This window comes from Cotesia glomerata, linkage group LG2 (assembly GCF_020080835.1).
Source record: "Cotesia glomerata isolate CgM1 linkage group LG2, MPM_Cglom_v2.3, whole genome shotgun sequence".
In the NCBI taxonomy this organism is placed as follows: Eukaryota; Metazoa; Arthropoda; class Insecta; order Hymenoptera; family Braconidae; genus Cotesia; species Cotesia glomerata.
Genome location: NC_058159.1, coordinates 6,686,785 through 6,704,927, shown reverse-complemented (window position 1 = coordinate 6,704,927; position 18,143 = coordinate 6,686,785). Strand labels below are relative to the sequence as shown.

At 27.0% G+C, this 18,143-nt stretch overlaps 1 protein-coding gene across 7 annotated transcripts in view; it reads left to right on the top strand.

Moving 5' to 3' along the window:
* Window positions 1-18,143, top strand: part of LOC123259379 (zinc finger protein 608-like) — a 95,086-nt gene that overhangs the window by 32,820 nt on the left and 44,123 nt on the right. The window contains exon 1 of one of the 7 annotated variants that reach the window (XM_044719837.1): window positions 5,469-5,623. The exons of 3 other annotated variants lie outside the window; for them this stretch is intronic. The gene's annotated coding sequence lies outside the window, so the exon portion shown is untranslated. Of the gene's footprint in view, window positions 1-5,468; window positions 5,624-5,691; window positions 5,904-16,752; window positions 17,013-18,143 lie in introns of those variants that run through there. 3 more of the 7 variants (XM_044719833.1, XM_044719834.1, XM_044719836.1) reach the window with 3 other exon arrangements.

Here is an 18,143-nt window from a genome sequence, read left to right as displayed (position 1 = left end):
GAATAATATAATGCATGAGTAGAGCAAAAATGTGTGTATGTATCCGTACAGTGCAGCAGCCACTTATACTTACCGTGCAACTGATGTATGCTGTGTGCTGGCTGAGTATGTCCATTTTTTAAAGCGAATGTTGCAGCTGCCAGCCAATGCCACTCGTATTCTCTTGCTCTCTCATTTTTTATTTAATCGTTTTCTTTTCTCGTCCCTCTCATGGAAATTCTCACGTAGTCAAAGCCCTCGACTTTTTTCAGCTCTATGTACGTATTATTACGTTTTTGCCGGCAAATGCACCGGCACAAAGCTTTTTCTTCCTACGATACTCAAGATATATCCTTTTGGAGCAACTTTTCCATATCAAATGCTAAATTATATTTTATACTCCCGGTTTTTATTTAAATATCCAATTGTACTTATTTCAGTGACTTTATTAAAATTAGAGAGACATTAAAAATTTTCAATGGGTACAAATATTATTTCGTCCCGACGTTAATTGGATTAAGCGCTCTAGTAATTAATAACCTGATAAAAATTAATGACCATTTGACGCTCCCACAGTGTTTTAACAAGCGCTTAATAGAGCCTGAAGATATTTCCTAAGAAACTTTTATAAAAATTACTAGTTACTATTTCTATGCTTTTTTTATCTATTACTTATGTGTATTATGTTAGCAATTATATACACTATAAATCATAATAATGGTTATTGAATTACTGGGCAATAAATAATAGATCCAAGGATCGCGCATCGTTCATTGCACACGCGCATTTTATGTACGTACATTTACTAAGATTAATAGAAATATTATTACTCATAATAAATTTTTTTTTTAAATCAATATTCTGTCTAAAAAATCAGATATAAAAAAAATTTGATATCTTCAATATTTTGCCCAAAATAATTATAATAATAATGCAATCTTAAAAAGATAAGTTAATATTGTTATTAAATTTTTAGTTAAATAAATAAATATATAATCTGAACGACAGGCAATGGCTAATACAATGCAAAATTTATCGTTCACAAGCTTGCACATAAATTAACTGCATATATACTATTAAATATATAAAATATAATACATAATAAAATATGTAAGCAATAGAATAGAGAGACTAGCGAATAGTTATTTTATTGGTACCAGGATTTTTCAATGAAGGGCTCACTCGAGCGTGCTACTGAAGTAATCGTTTAGTGGCATTCTACGCTCCGTTGATCATCTTGATTAACCGGAAATATCCCATCTGTGATAATTGTCCCCTAATTACAAATTTAACGTCACAACAAATTCGCACCATTACTTTTATTTGATATTCATTTTTCAATCGACTCTATTTTTATTTTCTCGGTTCTCGCTTTATTTATTATTTATTATACATACATTATTATTTATATTATGATCCAAGATTTAATTTTATCGTGTATTAGGGGATCTTTCCCTCGTTTACATTCACACCGACATCCAGGTGCTCTTTTGCAACAAATTTGGGCCACTTCCACCGTAACCAGCTGATCTTTCCCCTCATAAATTCATATTCATGCTTATACTCATTCCTTTTTGTACTTTTCTTATACTTGTATGTTATTTTATTATGTTCATTCTTTTCTTTTTTTTTTTTTTTTCCCTATAAAGAATGTAAATTGACAAACAAATGTGAGCAAAAGGTGAGACCTATTTTTTGAAACCTCAACACTTGTTTTTGATTATATTATTTTTATATATTGCTAAAAAAAAGTTTACAATCATTAAATTAATATTTATTGCATTAATTAACATTAAAAATTAAAATAAACATTTATATTAATTGCTACATTTTAATTCACTAAATCATTTCAATTACTTAAATGGATAATAAATATTAATTAATTAAAACAACTAGCGAATATAAAAAAAGTTATTATTACAAATTAATGCTTACAAAAGTTTGGCCAAGTTTCAATGTTGAATACTTAGCTAACAACACAATGATTTATATTTGTGTTAGTAAAACATAATTGCAGCCAAAACAACTTATACAATGTATCAATTTTAGTCACTGCCGAGAAATTATTTAATTTACAATTTAAATTTATAAATTTTCAACAGTAAATTTCATTTTCTATTACTAATTTTAAATTTACAGAATTATTGACAGACTTCCCGAACAACCCATAAAAAAATACGACTAAGTGATATTGCTTTTCGAAAGAAAACCCTGTAATAAATAAAATTCCTTAATAGCCATTCGGACCTTTGAGCAGCTATTTCACAATTAGTAACAGTCTTTAGAACTATTTGCAGGTCAAATTCCATTCTTCGATATTTCATTTCAACAATTCGGAAATTCATCACAGATATTAATAAAATAAAATCAACATTTTTTAAATTTAGGTCTCTATTGGTTACTCCATTAATACTTATTCGGGTATGTAATGTCTTTTTCAATTAATCCAATTACATTTAATGCATTTCGATAGGTAATAATTGGATGAAATATACTGTAATGAATAATTGAACTGATGAATCATTCCGAAAACTCGCCACCAAATCAATACCGGAGAATTTATTAGCAGCTCTGAATTATTAACTTTTTTCGTTTCCGGATTTGTTCCTTTTAATGTTTTAAATTTTAAGTGAAATAGTTATTTAATTATTCACTGAATAAAAATAATGTTTTAAAAATAGTTACTTTTTTATTACTGAGGTCTTAATTAATCAATTTTTTTTATTCGGCAGTAATAATTAAACTCGCACCTTGCCAAAAAATGCGAAATTAATTCCCAGAAACTTAACAGCAAACATCTCAATTAACTTTTCGGTTATTAAGTATTACTTGCAATACATAAAAGATAAAAAACAAAATAGTCCGTCACTTGAGGTTGTTACGCCTAATGTCTGTGTCACGTGTTTATTGAGCATTTGCCTGCGTGTCACCGCTGCAGCGGAAGCAACTTCACGCAACGCTCGGCCTCGTTCCTCCTCAAACTCATTCCTCATACATACTCATACTCACACTCCTCGTTATATTATTATTATTATTATTATTATCATCATTGATTATTATTATTGTAGATATATGAACGTAGTGACAGTGTCTCATATCGAGGCACTACAAGACGCTTCGTTTATATTATATTTAAGGTCACGCAATTAGTCGGAAACCCAAGACAAGTCTTAAACCCGATCTGGCTTTAGCTCTCTTTAGCTACTTTGCCGCTTACTTATAAGTTTTTAAAAAATTAAAATTGTCATTTATCATGAATACCAATTATTATTTACACATACTCATAATCTTGATGAGGTGTTATTTGTATTTGTTTATCTACTTTAAAAAAATTAAATTGATTCAAAAGAAAAATTTTTGAACTGAAAATTTTTTTTTTATTTTATTATTTTATTTCATAATTTTTTTAATTATTATTGTATTATTGTATTTAATTGATAAAAATTATAGTTTAAAAATACAAAATAAGTGTTTTAATAAAAAACCGAAGTAAAAAATAGAAAATTATTTTCAATAAGTTTAAAATAAAAATAAATAAATTTTATCGTAAAAAAACACGGGGTACTTGTTATCAATTATTGTAAGTATTTTATTGATCGATATTAGTACAAATAATAAAATTAATTTTTTTGTTAATCAATTTTCTTATTTTAAATTAAGTAAAAATTATTTTCTATTTTTTATTAAAGTATTTTTTTAAAACTATAATTTATTTTTATCTTCTCTTGTATCCAATTACAATGGTATTAATTCCACTTATACATACGCATAAAAATAACGAGACAATCAATTGGTTATAGTTACAAGTATCACAAGAGACGAGAAGTAAGTCACATCAGTCTACATATAATAATATCTGATGGCTTTAGTTAATATTTACTGCGTTTATCATTTTATTTACGAGTGTGAGAATTATTTCACTCATACATTATATTTATTCATATTCGTGTGTGCGTAACATAAAATATCAGAGGTTTATATATATATATATATATATATAGAGAGATATACAGAGACAGAGACAGATAAGAGTGATTTACGGCGAGAAAGAGTGAGAAGGGATGTAGAAATAAGTGAGCCAAAGAACAAGTTATAGTATTAAGTATTAAATTAATATTAAAGCACAGTAATGCAAATAAAGTCTACAGTACATACACTTTGTTTTATTTGTAATAATAGGCTTAATACATCAACTTTGGAGTTTGTAAGTGTTGGTGCTCTAGTGATTAATATTTAAACTTGGAGCACGTGGCTCGAGGAATTTATAATATAAACGGTATTTTATTAAATTGTTGTTAAAATTTCACGTATTTTAGAGGAAATTTTTGTTTAGGTAATTAATTATTATTAGTAAATTATATTTTTATTTTAAATTTTTCATTAAAATTATTTTTTTTTTAATGTTTCTCATTAAAAAAAAAATATTTTTTAAATAAAAAATTAATAAATAAATTTTACAAATATTTAATTAAAAAAAAAAAAGTTTTTAAATTTCTATCTCTTTTTAATGAAAGTTAAAGAAAAATTGATATAAAAATTCTTTCTTTACAAAACTATTAATTTCCCAAATATTTTTGTCTTTATCGATAAAAATTAATAAAGTTTCTTTTAAAATAAATTTACCAATTTTTTATTAAATAAAATAAAAATTCTTTTTTAACCCGTTCCTGCCTTTACGGTCATTTTTTTTCTGCTAGTATATATCTAATACTAGCATTAGATAGCATAGGTCGGAAAAATTAGTAGAAGTTAAAAAATAAAAATTCTTTCTATTTCAAAGGAATATTTTTTGAAATTACTCAATAATTTGAAAAAAAAAAAAAAAAAATAAAATAAAATAAATAAAAACAACAATAAAGTTATCATAAATATACCTAGTACTTAAAAAAGTGTCACACCGTATTATCGGATTATTTTTATCAGTAAGTAATTAATAATGTTTATTAAGTTTAAGACCTGCACCACTTAACAGTAAACAAAATATTGGACGAATAATAAGAGAAAAAGCAATAAATTAGATATTTATCACTTAATTTAATACCAAAAGAGCAAAATAAAAAAAAAATAAATAAAAGAATCGGCGGTAAGAAAACAATCGATTAAAATAATTCGAGTCCCGGCGGGCCGGCGTCAATGGGACGCTTCCACTAAAATGCAATAAAATTAATTTCATCTTCAGTCTCAATAAAAATCGTTTTATTTTTTATTTACCAATTGCTCGGTAAAACAGAGTAAATAGACCAAAAAATAGGAAGGAAGGAAAAAATGAACCGAATAATATAAATAAATAGCGGTATGATGGATGACAGATATTACACGAGCATGAGCACGAGTGTAAGTTGGATGGTAAGCCAGGGAGGAAATTAGTGAGAGCGAGAGGGAGAATCGAGAATTGAGGAATTTTTTGGTCCCCGGGGTGCGACGCCAGTGCAGTCGTTCCACAACGGCAGCTTCGTGCTCGAGGGGCAAGAGGGGGTGCTTGATGGCTCAGTAAGCGCCAAGCGCTCGAACCGGCGACGCGAGTTTCTCTGATTCTCCTTAAAATAATAAATAAATAATTAATAATTATTGTTCTGGGTGGTTTTATAAACTCATCAGTGCGAGCGCTTCATCTCTCATTGGATTTTAGTGATTTGCTCTCTGTGTGAGTTGTTTTATCCAAGTGTGTTATATATATTTTGTGCTGTGTATATATCTATATATATATTATGATATTTTAATAATATTGTATCAAAGTTAATATTTAACTTGTTTTATTATTATTGGATGAAATATTTATATTATTGAGTGTCGACATTTATTTATGTGGAGTTTATACTCTGTATCTGATGCAGTCTAGTTTTTACTAGTGTGTGCAATTCCTATGTGTGTATGGATTACAGTGTGTGAGTATCCGACGACATATCTTTTAGTTTTCAACATCCGTCAGTATTATTTTTTATTTTTATTTGTTTTGTTATCAATGTGGGAAATTTATGCCCTTTTTTTTATTTATTATTAATATTTATTCTATTTATTATATTAAAAATATCTCCGACATTTTTTTTTCATTAATTATTTATTATTGTTATTAGGAATTTTTACAAATTAAAAAAATTTTTCCCTTCTTTATTTAAAATCAATATTAATAATTTATTTATTAAATTAGAAAGATTAGATATTTATTTTATTAACGTGGGAAATTTATTTAATATTTAAAAATAAATTATTTATGATATTAAAAATACATCAGGCATTTTTTTAATTTATTTATTATTGTTATTAGTAATTTTTACAAATTTAAAAAATTTATTCCCTTTTTATTTAACATTAATATTAAATTTTTTAATAATAATTTATTTATTAAATTAAAAAGATTAGACATTTGTTTATTTATGTGGAAAATTTATTTAACATTAATATTAATATTTAAAAATAATTTATTTATAATATTAAAAATACACCAGGCATTTTTTAAATTATCTATTATTGTTATCACTAATTTTTATAATTTATAAATGTGAGAAACTTTATTATTTTTTTTATTAAAACTAAAAATTAATTTGTTTTTTAACTATTAAAAACAAATTAGAAATAAAAATGTCGATTTTTTTATAGTTATTAAAAATTAACTTATTTTTTTTCAAATTGAAAAATTGTGTTTATAAACATAAATATAAACTGTAGAATAAAAAAAAATAGCCTGCGGGTATTAACAGGGTGTTTATACCCTTTCAATAAATAAAAATGTCTATTTAATTTATATTTATTGATTCGGAAAACATACATTTGTATTAATAACTCTAAAAATATCGAGCAAATAATTTTTTTACTCCAAATAACTTTTATTTTTCTACACAATAAGAATTTCAATGTTTCTAATATTTTTTTAAATAGAAAAAAAATAGCTGATAATTTTTATTTTTTTACTAATTAAAATTTCTTAAGAAACTTCAAAAATTTCTTAAGAATATTTTCTGAGTACAAACTTGTCGAATTTTTATTTATAAATTAAAACCAAAAAATTAGGAGTATAAAAAAAAAACATTGCAACAAATTTCAATCGGATAATTCTCAATTAACTCTCAATTAGTATCAATAAAAATAAATAAAAAAAAAGTAGTATAAAAAACAATAAATTTTTTAATTGGAGCGAGTACATAAAAAAAGAGAAAAATACAAAAAAAAAAAAAAAACCGTTGACGTTTGATGCAGTAGTCAAAGTCGAGAGACAAACTACACTCAATCACTCCAATCCGTATGATTTCTATCTCGGTTGTATTTACACACATATATATATATATATATATACATATATATATAAATCCATCTCTGTCGGCGTTTGGCGTTTGGAGTTCAGCTTGGATGTACATACATGTTGAATGTACCTCTGTATGTATGTATGTATGTATGAATGTATGAATGGTGTGTTCTTTTCGCTCGTAGTGTTTAAAAGTCCCCTCCCTCTCCCTGCTACTCAGCTCGACTCGTAGGTTGTGCCAGTCCGTGAAATTGGATTACGGCGTGGGACAAAGGATACGTCAGTGCGCCTACGGAGTTAGGATACATACAGAGTACTGAATACTGAATACAAAATACATACATATATATCCATACACTTATTCAAGTAAACGGAGAAGAACAGACTCGAGAATAATAATATAATATATACGTACCTGATATACGAGGTGAGAGAGTAGAGGCGTGTTGCCACCAGAATGCGCCAAAGTATTATAGCAATTTGGCGTTAAAGCCTTACCTTACCTTACCTTACCCCTTAACTATATATAACTCGTACTTATCTAGATCATTACAAATATTCATAATTTTACTCGAATTATAATTTATTTTTTTTCATTGAATTAATATTCTGGCTAAAATATCAAAGATAATACGGAAAATTGATAAGCACACTGATAGAAGGATTTGTTTATAGCTAAAAATACTTGTTAATATTTAACAAATCATTTATTAGAGACCACTTTTTAGTCCTTAACAAATATTTCTTAGTATTTAAAAAGATTTGTTAATATTTAATAAATGAATATCAGATTTATTAAAACAAACAAATCATTTTAAATATTAAAAAATATTTGTTTAATACTAAAAAGTGGTCTCTAATAAATGATTTTTTTAACTATTAACGAATATTTTCAATATTTTGCCTAAAATAATTATAATAATAATTAATCATAATAATAAAACTTTTTGATTATTTGTTTAATTAATCTTCTGCTTAAAAAATCAAACATATGAATAAATTGAAAAGAGCTTCTTTTATTGAGAATTTAATTTCCTACAAAAAAGGTATCTTATCATTTTTTTATATCTTTAATAGTTTGCTTAAAATAATTAAAGTAATAAAAATACAATCTTATAATTATATTATTATTGATTAATTTTTTAATCCATCCATTACTCAATTTTTTTAAAGCAATCACAAACATTTTAATCTCTTTTTACATTAAAATATTTGTAATCCTATTTTAAAAACTTAATGGTCTATTCAAAATTTTTTTCTCAAACCAAAATACTTTGAATGTTAATTTCTTTTATATAAATATAATAAAATAACATATATGTGATAAGATTTAAATTTTCCGCAAAAGAAATCATGAATAAGTTAAAACCAAAAATAAAAAACAGAGTTGTAATTTATAATATAAGCGGTCTATAAAAAACTTGAATAAAAACTAAAAAAGAAATTTATGAAATCATTCGCTAAACTAAAATTTTTTAACAAAAAAAAAACCACAAGAGACAAAAAATTTGAAAAATATTCTCATCTTTTACAAAATCATAATTTTATCCCCAAAAAAATCACTGCAAAAAAATAAAAATGCAAATAATTGCTCCAAAAAAATATTGTTCTTATCATCAATAAATAATTATTTTATTAATAAAATTAGTATTGTAAACATACATAAAAGTATATATATATACACAATATATATATATATATATATACACACACACATATATACATATATATATATATATATATATATATATATATATATATATATATATATATAGTGTCTTTGTCATGCTTGGTAGCTCGTTGGGTCTGTCCTCGGATCGATGCCTCGACGGGCAAGCCGCTCCTGCGCCTATCGCCACCAGACTCACGCACACACGCTCCTTCCACATGTACACATGCACACACTCACACATGCTTGTAATATAACACGTATGTGCTCCAAAGTGCTGGGAACCCTCTCCATACATCTATATCTATATATCAACTATACTCGTTCTCGTACTCGAGCGTCGCGGTCGACTCGAGCGTTATTAACCACGTAACGGCTTGAAAGACCGTATCTTTACTTGCCACCCGAATCCACGGGTAAATTATACCACCCGATACCCCATTATTTTATTTTACTATCTTGCTACAATTTTCGTCCTATCGATTCAATCCAATATTAACAAACTTTTTTTTTTTTTTTTTTTTATAAATCACATGTAATTATTTTTTGTTAAATTCCAATCATTAATTGTTAAAAATCATGTATTTTTTAATATTTAACAAAAATTTTTATTGCATGTAAAAAAAATTTTTTTTTTTTTTAATCAAAAGTTTCGATTGGATGAAAAAAAACCTTATCATACGTGACAATGAATTTTTGATTATCTGGATGCACGTGTATGAGCTGAGAGCCCGGGGGATTCGTTTATTGTGAGTTCACACGATCCCAGTAAATTAACGAGTACATGCGAGTACAGTATTCCCACTCCTCTCATACATCGTGCACCGTATACACGTCACATTATTTTGCTCGTAATGTATGCATATCTATTCTCTTTATTTTTATTTTTATGTTTTTTCGATAAAAAAAAAGAAAGCAAATAAAGAAATTTTAATTTTTAAAATTAATAATTTTTTTGAACAATTACAAAAACTTTCCATCAAAACTGTGTTTCATGAAAATTAAACTGAAAGTATTTGTAATTTTTAATTGACGGTTAATTTCTTATTAAGAATAAAATTTTTTTAACATTGAATAGCAACAATTGAAATTATTAAAGGAATAATGTAGAAAGTGGTAATTGAATAAAAGTATTAAGTATATAATTTAAGTACATCATTGTACAGATTGTTGCGAGCGACTGTACACGCACGTGCTGAGATATAATCACGTGGAGGGGCTATCGTTACGCGTAAGATGGATTGAGCTCTAATACACTCTTATACTCCTCCTCTTCTTTGTATTGTATGTATTTTATATATTGTATATATTGTCTACTATGTATTGAGATGAGTATTATCCGTGAAAACAGCAAGAAAACAGCCAGAGTAAAAATAAATTCCAAATAAGACCTTTACCGACCCGGAAGATTTATTACCACGGATAAGACCAGACACTTACTACGTGATTTAAAATCAAAGTTTTTTTTTTATATTGTTATTATACTATTGCTATTACACGTTAACAGTAACAGGTATATCTGTAATAATTAAATTCCAATTAAGGAATTCATTTAACAAACTTAATTGCCATCAATGCTTCTGAGATATAACAGTGATAGTGATAATAATGAAAAATAAATTGAACGATTACCCGGAATCAAGACTACGGTTTCGAAAGCTTGTAATTGTCTTCATTTATTTTTAACTTTTATTTTTAATTAATTTGTCGATAATTTTATCATTTTAATGTTTTTAAAATTAGGTTGGTTCTATTATTGTTATTTAAAGCGAAATATTAAAAATATGAAAAAATAATAAGAGACCTTTTTTGTAGAAAATTACATTCTCTACAACAAAAGATTCTTATCAACTTTTCCTATTTTTAATCTTTTAGTCAGTACTTCATTATCAAAATTCGGTTTTATTACATAATGCTTTTACAAATTTTAAAATCAAAATTTTGGGACAAATGTTGAAAATATGAAAAAATTATAAAAAAATTTTTTTGTAGGAAATTAAATTTTCTATAAGAAAGATTCTGATCAATTTTTTCGTATCTTTGATTTTTTAAACAGAATAATAATTTAAAGAAAAAATAAAAAATTTTTATTATTATTATTTTCTAAAATTAATGTGAAGATTAAAAATGAATTTTTAAACCCAGAAAAATCGAATAAATTTAAGTCTTACGATAAAAAACTCTTAAAACTGAAAATAATAGGAGTTGGGTAAAATAAAAAGGATTTTAAAAGACACTTGAAAAGATTTTCACCTTCTAGTAAAACTTTTCCTATCGTAGCTCAACTCCCACCGTCGAACTTATAACCCATTGAATTACCGTTGTCGGAAGTTAGAAAGTTTCCTCTATATTAACCGGCAAAGAGCTTGACGTCATTTCGTACCCAACTAACACTGTTTACCGTTCTGTTGATTCTCAAACTATTTTTCTCCGGCCAATATAAAATACATCTATATAAATGTCTTTTTCTCTTTCTCATACATCTGTATCGCATTTAATTCCATTCCCGGTCTGCTTAATGCAAATGAACACCAAACTTCCGGTCATTGAAACAAATCTCGGAGCAAATCTCTAAAATCATGTAACATTGTACAGAACATAAAAGTATGTACTAGACAAGTTTTTATACAATAAATTACCGACTACTTAGACTTCAATACCGTAAAACATAAAATTAAGATATAATCACTGGCTAAGGCAACAATTGTTTTCGTCTTCAAAACTAGCCTAGTAGTTTAACTATTTCTCAACAAGTAGAACCACATATATTTATTATTATATATAATAGTACATTATGTATACTTGCGGTTATATACACAAAGTGTCTACATTGTTAGAGTCATTAATCAACGGCGTCCTCGATTTGTCATGTCCTTGTAATGATTTCTTTACTCGAATCATGCTCGGTTTTTACTTTGCATTCAACATTTTCCATAAACTGGTCACTAGTTAATTATTGGACGACTAATGAATAAATAATGTCATACTACCAGACCAATTAACTCCGTATTAATAATTCTTGGCTATCCAGGGTAATAATAAATAAATATACCAGGTAATTGAATAATTAACATGAATTTTTAAGTCCGATCGAAGTTGTTTTGATAAAACCAGCTGCTATTAGCTTCGAGCTATTAGCTATCCACGCTCACATATAAACACTTTTTTATTGTAATGTCCTGAGAACATTAAAAAGTATTTCTTTTATTTTTACTTTTTATTATCATAACAAGCTATATCAATACACAGATAAGCCAACATCATTATCATTATCAGTATCATTATTTTTATTTATTACACCTATTATTATACACTTATCAGACAAAATAATAAAAATTTTTTTTTAAATCAATATTTTGTCTAAAGGATTGAAGATAATGAAAAGTTGATAAGGACCTTTTTTATAGAAAATTCATTTTCTTACAAATGAAGTCATAATTTTTGCATATTTTCAATATTTACCTTGAAATAATAATAATGATAAAAATGCAGTTTTTTATTTAAACTAACATTTTTTCTAAAGGATATGAAAAATACGAAAAAATTGATAAGGACTTTTTTTTTTTATAAAATTTAATTTTCTACGAAAAAGGTCTCATCATTTTTTCGTATCTGCAATATTTCGCCTAAAATAATACAATTTTAAAACTATAAATAATTATTTATAACAAAAATAAAGATAATAATTCAACAGCAAGTTAAAAGTTGTTATGCCTCTTTGGTCATAATAATAATATAAATATATACCGACAATAATTATTTCAATAAAGACCTTTTTTATAGAAAATTCAATTTCTTACAAATGAAGTTATAATTTTTTCATATTTTCAATATTTACTTTGAAATAATAACAATAATAATGATAAAAATGCAGTTTTTTATTTAAACGAACATTTTTTCTAAAGGATATCAAAGATACGAAAAAATTGATTTTTTTTATATAAAATTTAATTTTCTACAAAAAGGTTTCTTATATTTTTTTTTGTATTTGTAATATTTCGCCTAAAATAATACAATTTTAAAACTATTAATAATTATTTATAACAAAAATAAAGATAATAATTCATCAGCAAGTTAAAAGTTGTTATGCCTCTGTGGTCATAATAATAATACAAATATATACCGACAATAATTATTTCAATTTGTGGACAAACGTCAACGGATGACATAACCGCATTTGTGTGTTGTCGATATTAACTCATTTATTCCATAGCGACTATATATTGTTACAGATAAATATACAACTACATCTACGACTTGAATTGCCACGAATACATTGAATTCAACATACATCTATTCATTAAATTACTTATTCCTATCATTATTATTGTGGCAATCATTATACCTATGTCTACTTGAATGTATACACACAAACGGTTTTCACTAATTAAAGGGAGATACGAGCAACAGTTAATTAGGAATGTCATCGTAATCTAATACAATCGGAGCTAATCTATTATTTGGTCGTCGTGACGATCGACTCTATAATGCCTTATCGACGTTTTCGCAATCCCTACTCGCTTGCGTCTGCTCAACATAAATATCCGGTACATAAATAAATAAACAAGTTCATCAATTTTTTTAAGAAAGTAAATAAAAAAAAGGAAAGGTTTAATCGCGAATCCAAAAATGAATCCGGGTGTGAAAGGCATCGAAATTCGTCCCATTTCGAAAGCAACTGGCTATCCCACTCTTTATTCTTTTTATAGAGGCTAGACAAATATCCAAGTACATTACTTATCGCAGAGACCGCGTGCTTACAAAACCCACCGTAATTTGCGGAATAAAAGACTGAAATAAAAGCTTTATTAGCCAGGTAATAAAATAAGTAGACACTCTGGCGCAGAATTGAAGACAAAACAATGCTCTTAAATTTTTCTCTGTGTAGAAATTATAGTCTAGTCTGCTCAGAGCTCGTCTAAAGGTATGTGGGTGAATAGAAGGAACCAAAGTGGAGATATTATAGATATTTTAGAGTAGAGGTTAGACTGGGCTTAGTGTTGAAAGATTTTAGGCAAGTAAAGGCCTTGGAATTATTTTAAATGGAAAGAAATGAAAAGAATAGAAGGAGAAGTAATAATAATAGTTATAAAAAGACCAAGAAGACCTTTTGGGTATTTTGAGGGAGTTGATCCCTGGCAGAAAATATACCTGACATGAAAAAGGTGCTTAGGTTAACAGTCCCTTGATTATACAGATATGAAAATAATCTTGGTTAGGTAAAGATGTAGTTGTAAAAGTACGTATTATATATTAAAGAAAAATTTTTTTTTTTCCAAAAAGCTCTTTCAGCTTCCTAAAATATATTTTAATGTCATTTCCTACAATTTAAAAAAAAAAAAAATTTTTAATTAAAAAAACAAAAAAAAATTTTTTTTTCTAACTTTTCTTACAGTAATTTTTATCGTCATTGTGCATCGAAATAAATTTTTTTTTACATCTACGATTACTTTTTCTAAATTTTTAAGTTCTCACTTTACAAATGAATGATTAAAAAAAAAAAAAAATCGGGGAGTCATTGGTTCCATGCCAGTTTTCGAAAATCAAGCTCTAATCTGATCTTCACATTTTTAAGGTCCTAGGAACTAGTTCTTAATATTCATACGAGGGAATCTGTCGGCGTGTGTGTATGTGAGTGTAAACCTCTAATGTGTCGAAGAAAAATCTTACACAGAAAGAAAAATTTCTTGACTGGAGAACAAAATTCTTGGCTCAAGAAAATTTTCAGGTGCCTGAAGGAAGACTGAAGTTGTGTTGCCCGAAATAAAAATTTTTCTTGAAATTCTATTCTTGGTGGAAGTAATTTTTTATTAATTCAAATTATCATAAATACTTAATACAATAAATTTTTATATTAGATCAATATTTTTAGATACTTTAGGGAAGCAATGCCACCTACTTCAGCTGAGAAAAAAATTTTTCTCTTCAATATTTGATACTCATTTTATATTATTTTAGCGTGCAATTATACATATTGAATGAAAAAAAATGATTCAACATTATTTGATCTTCCCATTTGATATGTTAATCAATAAAAATATTAATGAAAATTTACTTCTATCTTTATATTTCATTTTTCGGAGCAAGAGGCTGAATTTTCTCAAAACAAGAAGATTTTCTCGACTTAAATAAATTTTCTTGGATCAAGATACATATTTCTTAAAATAAGAGAGTTAATTTTGTTGAAATAAGTGAAATTTCTTGTGTCAAAAAGAAAATTTTTTTTTTGCTCAAGGAAATAATTAGGAAGAACAATATTTTCTTGGCTCAAGTGAACCTTTTTTTCTGTGTAAACTAACCATTCTAAAAGAATGTCTTTTACAAATAACTTCAAAATCCATTCTCGGATAATTTTTGATGTCATAATTTAACTATCAATGCTCAGAAAACTGTGTCAGAGGCCGCCAATTTCTTTAAAATCATTTGGTGGGCTTGTGAGATATTTAATTTAAAAAGTAAGATCTTCAGGCCTACAAAATCATTAAACTTGAAAAAATTTTCCTGAATCCCTAAACCAAGAAAGAGAGTGCAAAAAAATTATTATTTATAATTATAAATATATTATTTATAATTATAAAAATAATAATTATAATTATAATTGTAATAAAAATTATTATTACAATAATAATAATAATAATAATAATAATAATAATAATAATAATATTTATAATTATAATTTCGGAAAAAAAAAAAAAAAATTACTCAGAATAAAAATAATTTTCATAAAAAAAAATTTCCTCAACAAAATAAATTTTTTTTTTTTTTTTTTCGTGCTATTGCTTGGAATTGCGTGAGAACTATGTCTAAAAAATTTTTCACCGGGAGATCCAAAAATTAGAATCTTCTCAACGGAACTCTTTTTTTTATCTTGATATTATTTTTACTCAAGCGAAACCCGTCAAAAATTACTACAAAATTAAAAAATTGTTTTTGCTACTTCAATTTTTGTTAGGAGTATATTGCGTCAACTACACGGAAAGAAAATTGTACGAAAAATTACAATGCAAACATCGTAATTTTTAGTATAGGACATTGCAGTGCCGGGCCAGAACTCAAACATCGTAATTTATACGATGCAACATCGTAAATTTCTATCACTAAAATTAAAAAGAAGTTCAGGTCACCGAAAAAATAATTCTGTATCATTCAGGAATCGAACCCGGTGTCCTCTCCGCCTCAAGTCCAAGGTTTATCCCCTCACGCTATCGGAGGTAATATTTAAAGTTTCTGTTCAGTCACATAATAAGATCCTCGATACAGTAGTTGGTCATCTTTCGGTGGTGGCGTCGCAAACTACTAGACTCTGTCTCTCTTTTATTAAAACATATAGTATGCGTCCTTATTCACTTGCTCTTACGGAAAAAAAATTTACTAAATAACATCGTAATTTTCAATAATTCAAATTGTATTCTGTAGACGGCAGCATCGTAAAAATGGAGATACTGAAAGTCTAGTCCTGGATTACGATGTTACTATAGTAATTTTTCATAGGATTTTTTTTCCGTGTATAACAATGTTTCTTTTTTGGGTGATTTGTTCATCTCTCTGGGTTCTTTCGTAGACTTATCGATAAGAAAATGTTATTTTTTTAACGACATTTCATTTTTGGATAATGAAATTTTTTTTTCACTTTTTCAGGGGGTACGCCATTTTGCCCGCAAAAAAAAAAAATTTTTTTCTACGGCAATTTGAAATTTGATTATTTTCCTTCAATTACGACTGAAAACGAGAAAAATCAGCATATTTAAGTCCTTAAAATCATAACGGTTTCTTAAGTACCCCATTTTGCCCCCCCCCCTCCCCTATATACTATATTGGTGAAGGTGCAGATTGCTCTTAGTCTTCTTTGAGTTGTCTTACGGGCGTAAGCGTCGGGAATTAGAAAACACGTGGCGATTATTTATTTATGGAGCAATCGCAGATTATCTTGTTAAGATAACTCAAAAAAGGAAATAGTCGAGGTGACTTTTGTTGAAGAGTTCAGTGAAGAACTGACAGTTAGTGTCTGAGTTATTTGGTTGACTCGCGAAATAATTATCGAGTGCGAGTGACAATCGGGAGATAGGAGCGTTTAAACACGGATAGCCGTCTGTCTAGTGACATAGGTGCTATTTCTATTGCTATGTAAGTACAATATACAACATTGAATATATATAGGAGATATAGGACGGACATACAACAGCGAGGAGGACAAGGAGATTATCCTACAGAGCCAACATGTTCGATGTTGGGTTACCGGTAGGCGTTTCCACCGTCATTATAAATCAGAGTTAAACACGCTAATTATATCGGAGCGGAGTTGTATTAAGCTTATTCTCCTCATCCTAGCCTGAGGCGCAGTCGAGTTACTTTCAGTGACTCTCAGTTTATTTTATTTCATAGTTGTGGATGAAGATTTTTATTTGTTTTTGGTTGTCTTTCTCAGAGGATGTTATAATTATTGTCTTTAACGTTATCGGACATCTTTCTTCCTTGATTTTTTTTATTGTTTGAATTGTTATGAATTAGACAATTTTCTTTACAAGAAAGAAGCTAGTTTTTATTTAAATGTTACAATTATAATTTTATATTATTAAATTTTTTTATGGAAATTTCGGTCAGATAAATTTGAAGTTGAAAGAATTTTTTTGTTTAATCTTTGGAAAGATTTTATTAAATTTTTATTTTTTATTTATAATTTTAAACCATTAAATTTTTTAATTAGTTTTTTATAGATTTTTTTGGTTAAATAATTTATAATCTAAAAAATTTGACCTAAAATAATTGAATCATTAAAAAAATTGACTTTATTTTTAAAATTGATCAATCTTGAAAAAAAATTTTTTTATTAGATAAATTTTAAGTCTAAAAAATTGAGCATAAATTAATCAAATTTTCCAAAAAGATATTAACGTTTTTTTTTTAGAGAAAAAAATTTATCTTGTTAATATTATTTAATAGATAATTTAAAAATCCAAAATTCTGAAATTATAGTATATTACACACCTAGGGAAGTAAAGTAAGAAATGTCTCAGATCACATGTAATTGTCAGCCGAGGCGAAGCCGAGGTTGACAAACATGTGATCTGAGGCTTTCTTATTTACTTCCCGTGGAGTGTATACTATTTTTTTGTCCGACGAAGGCGGAAAGCGGCAACTTTGTTTAGCGCAGCGGGACGAAAGTTGCCACTTTCCGCCCGGAGGGCAAAAAAATATTTTTCTGCTCTCTGGCCGGAAAGTGGCAACTTTCTGGCCGCTGCGCTAAACAAAGTTGCC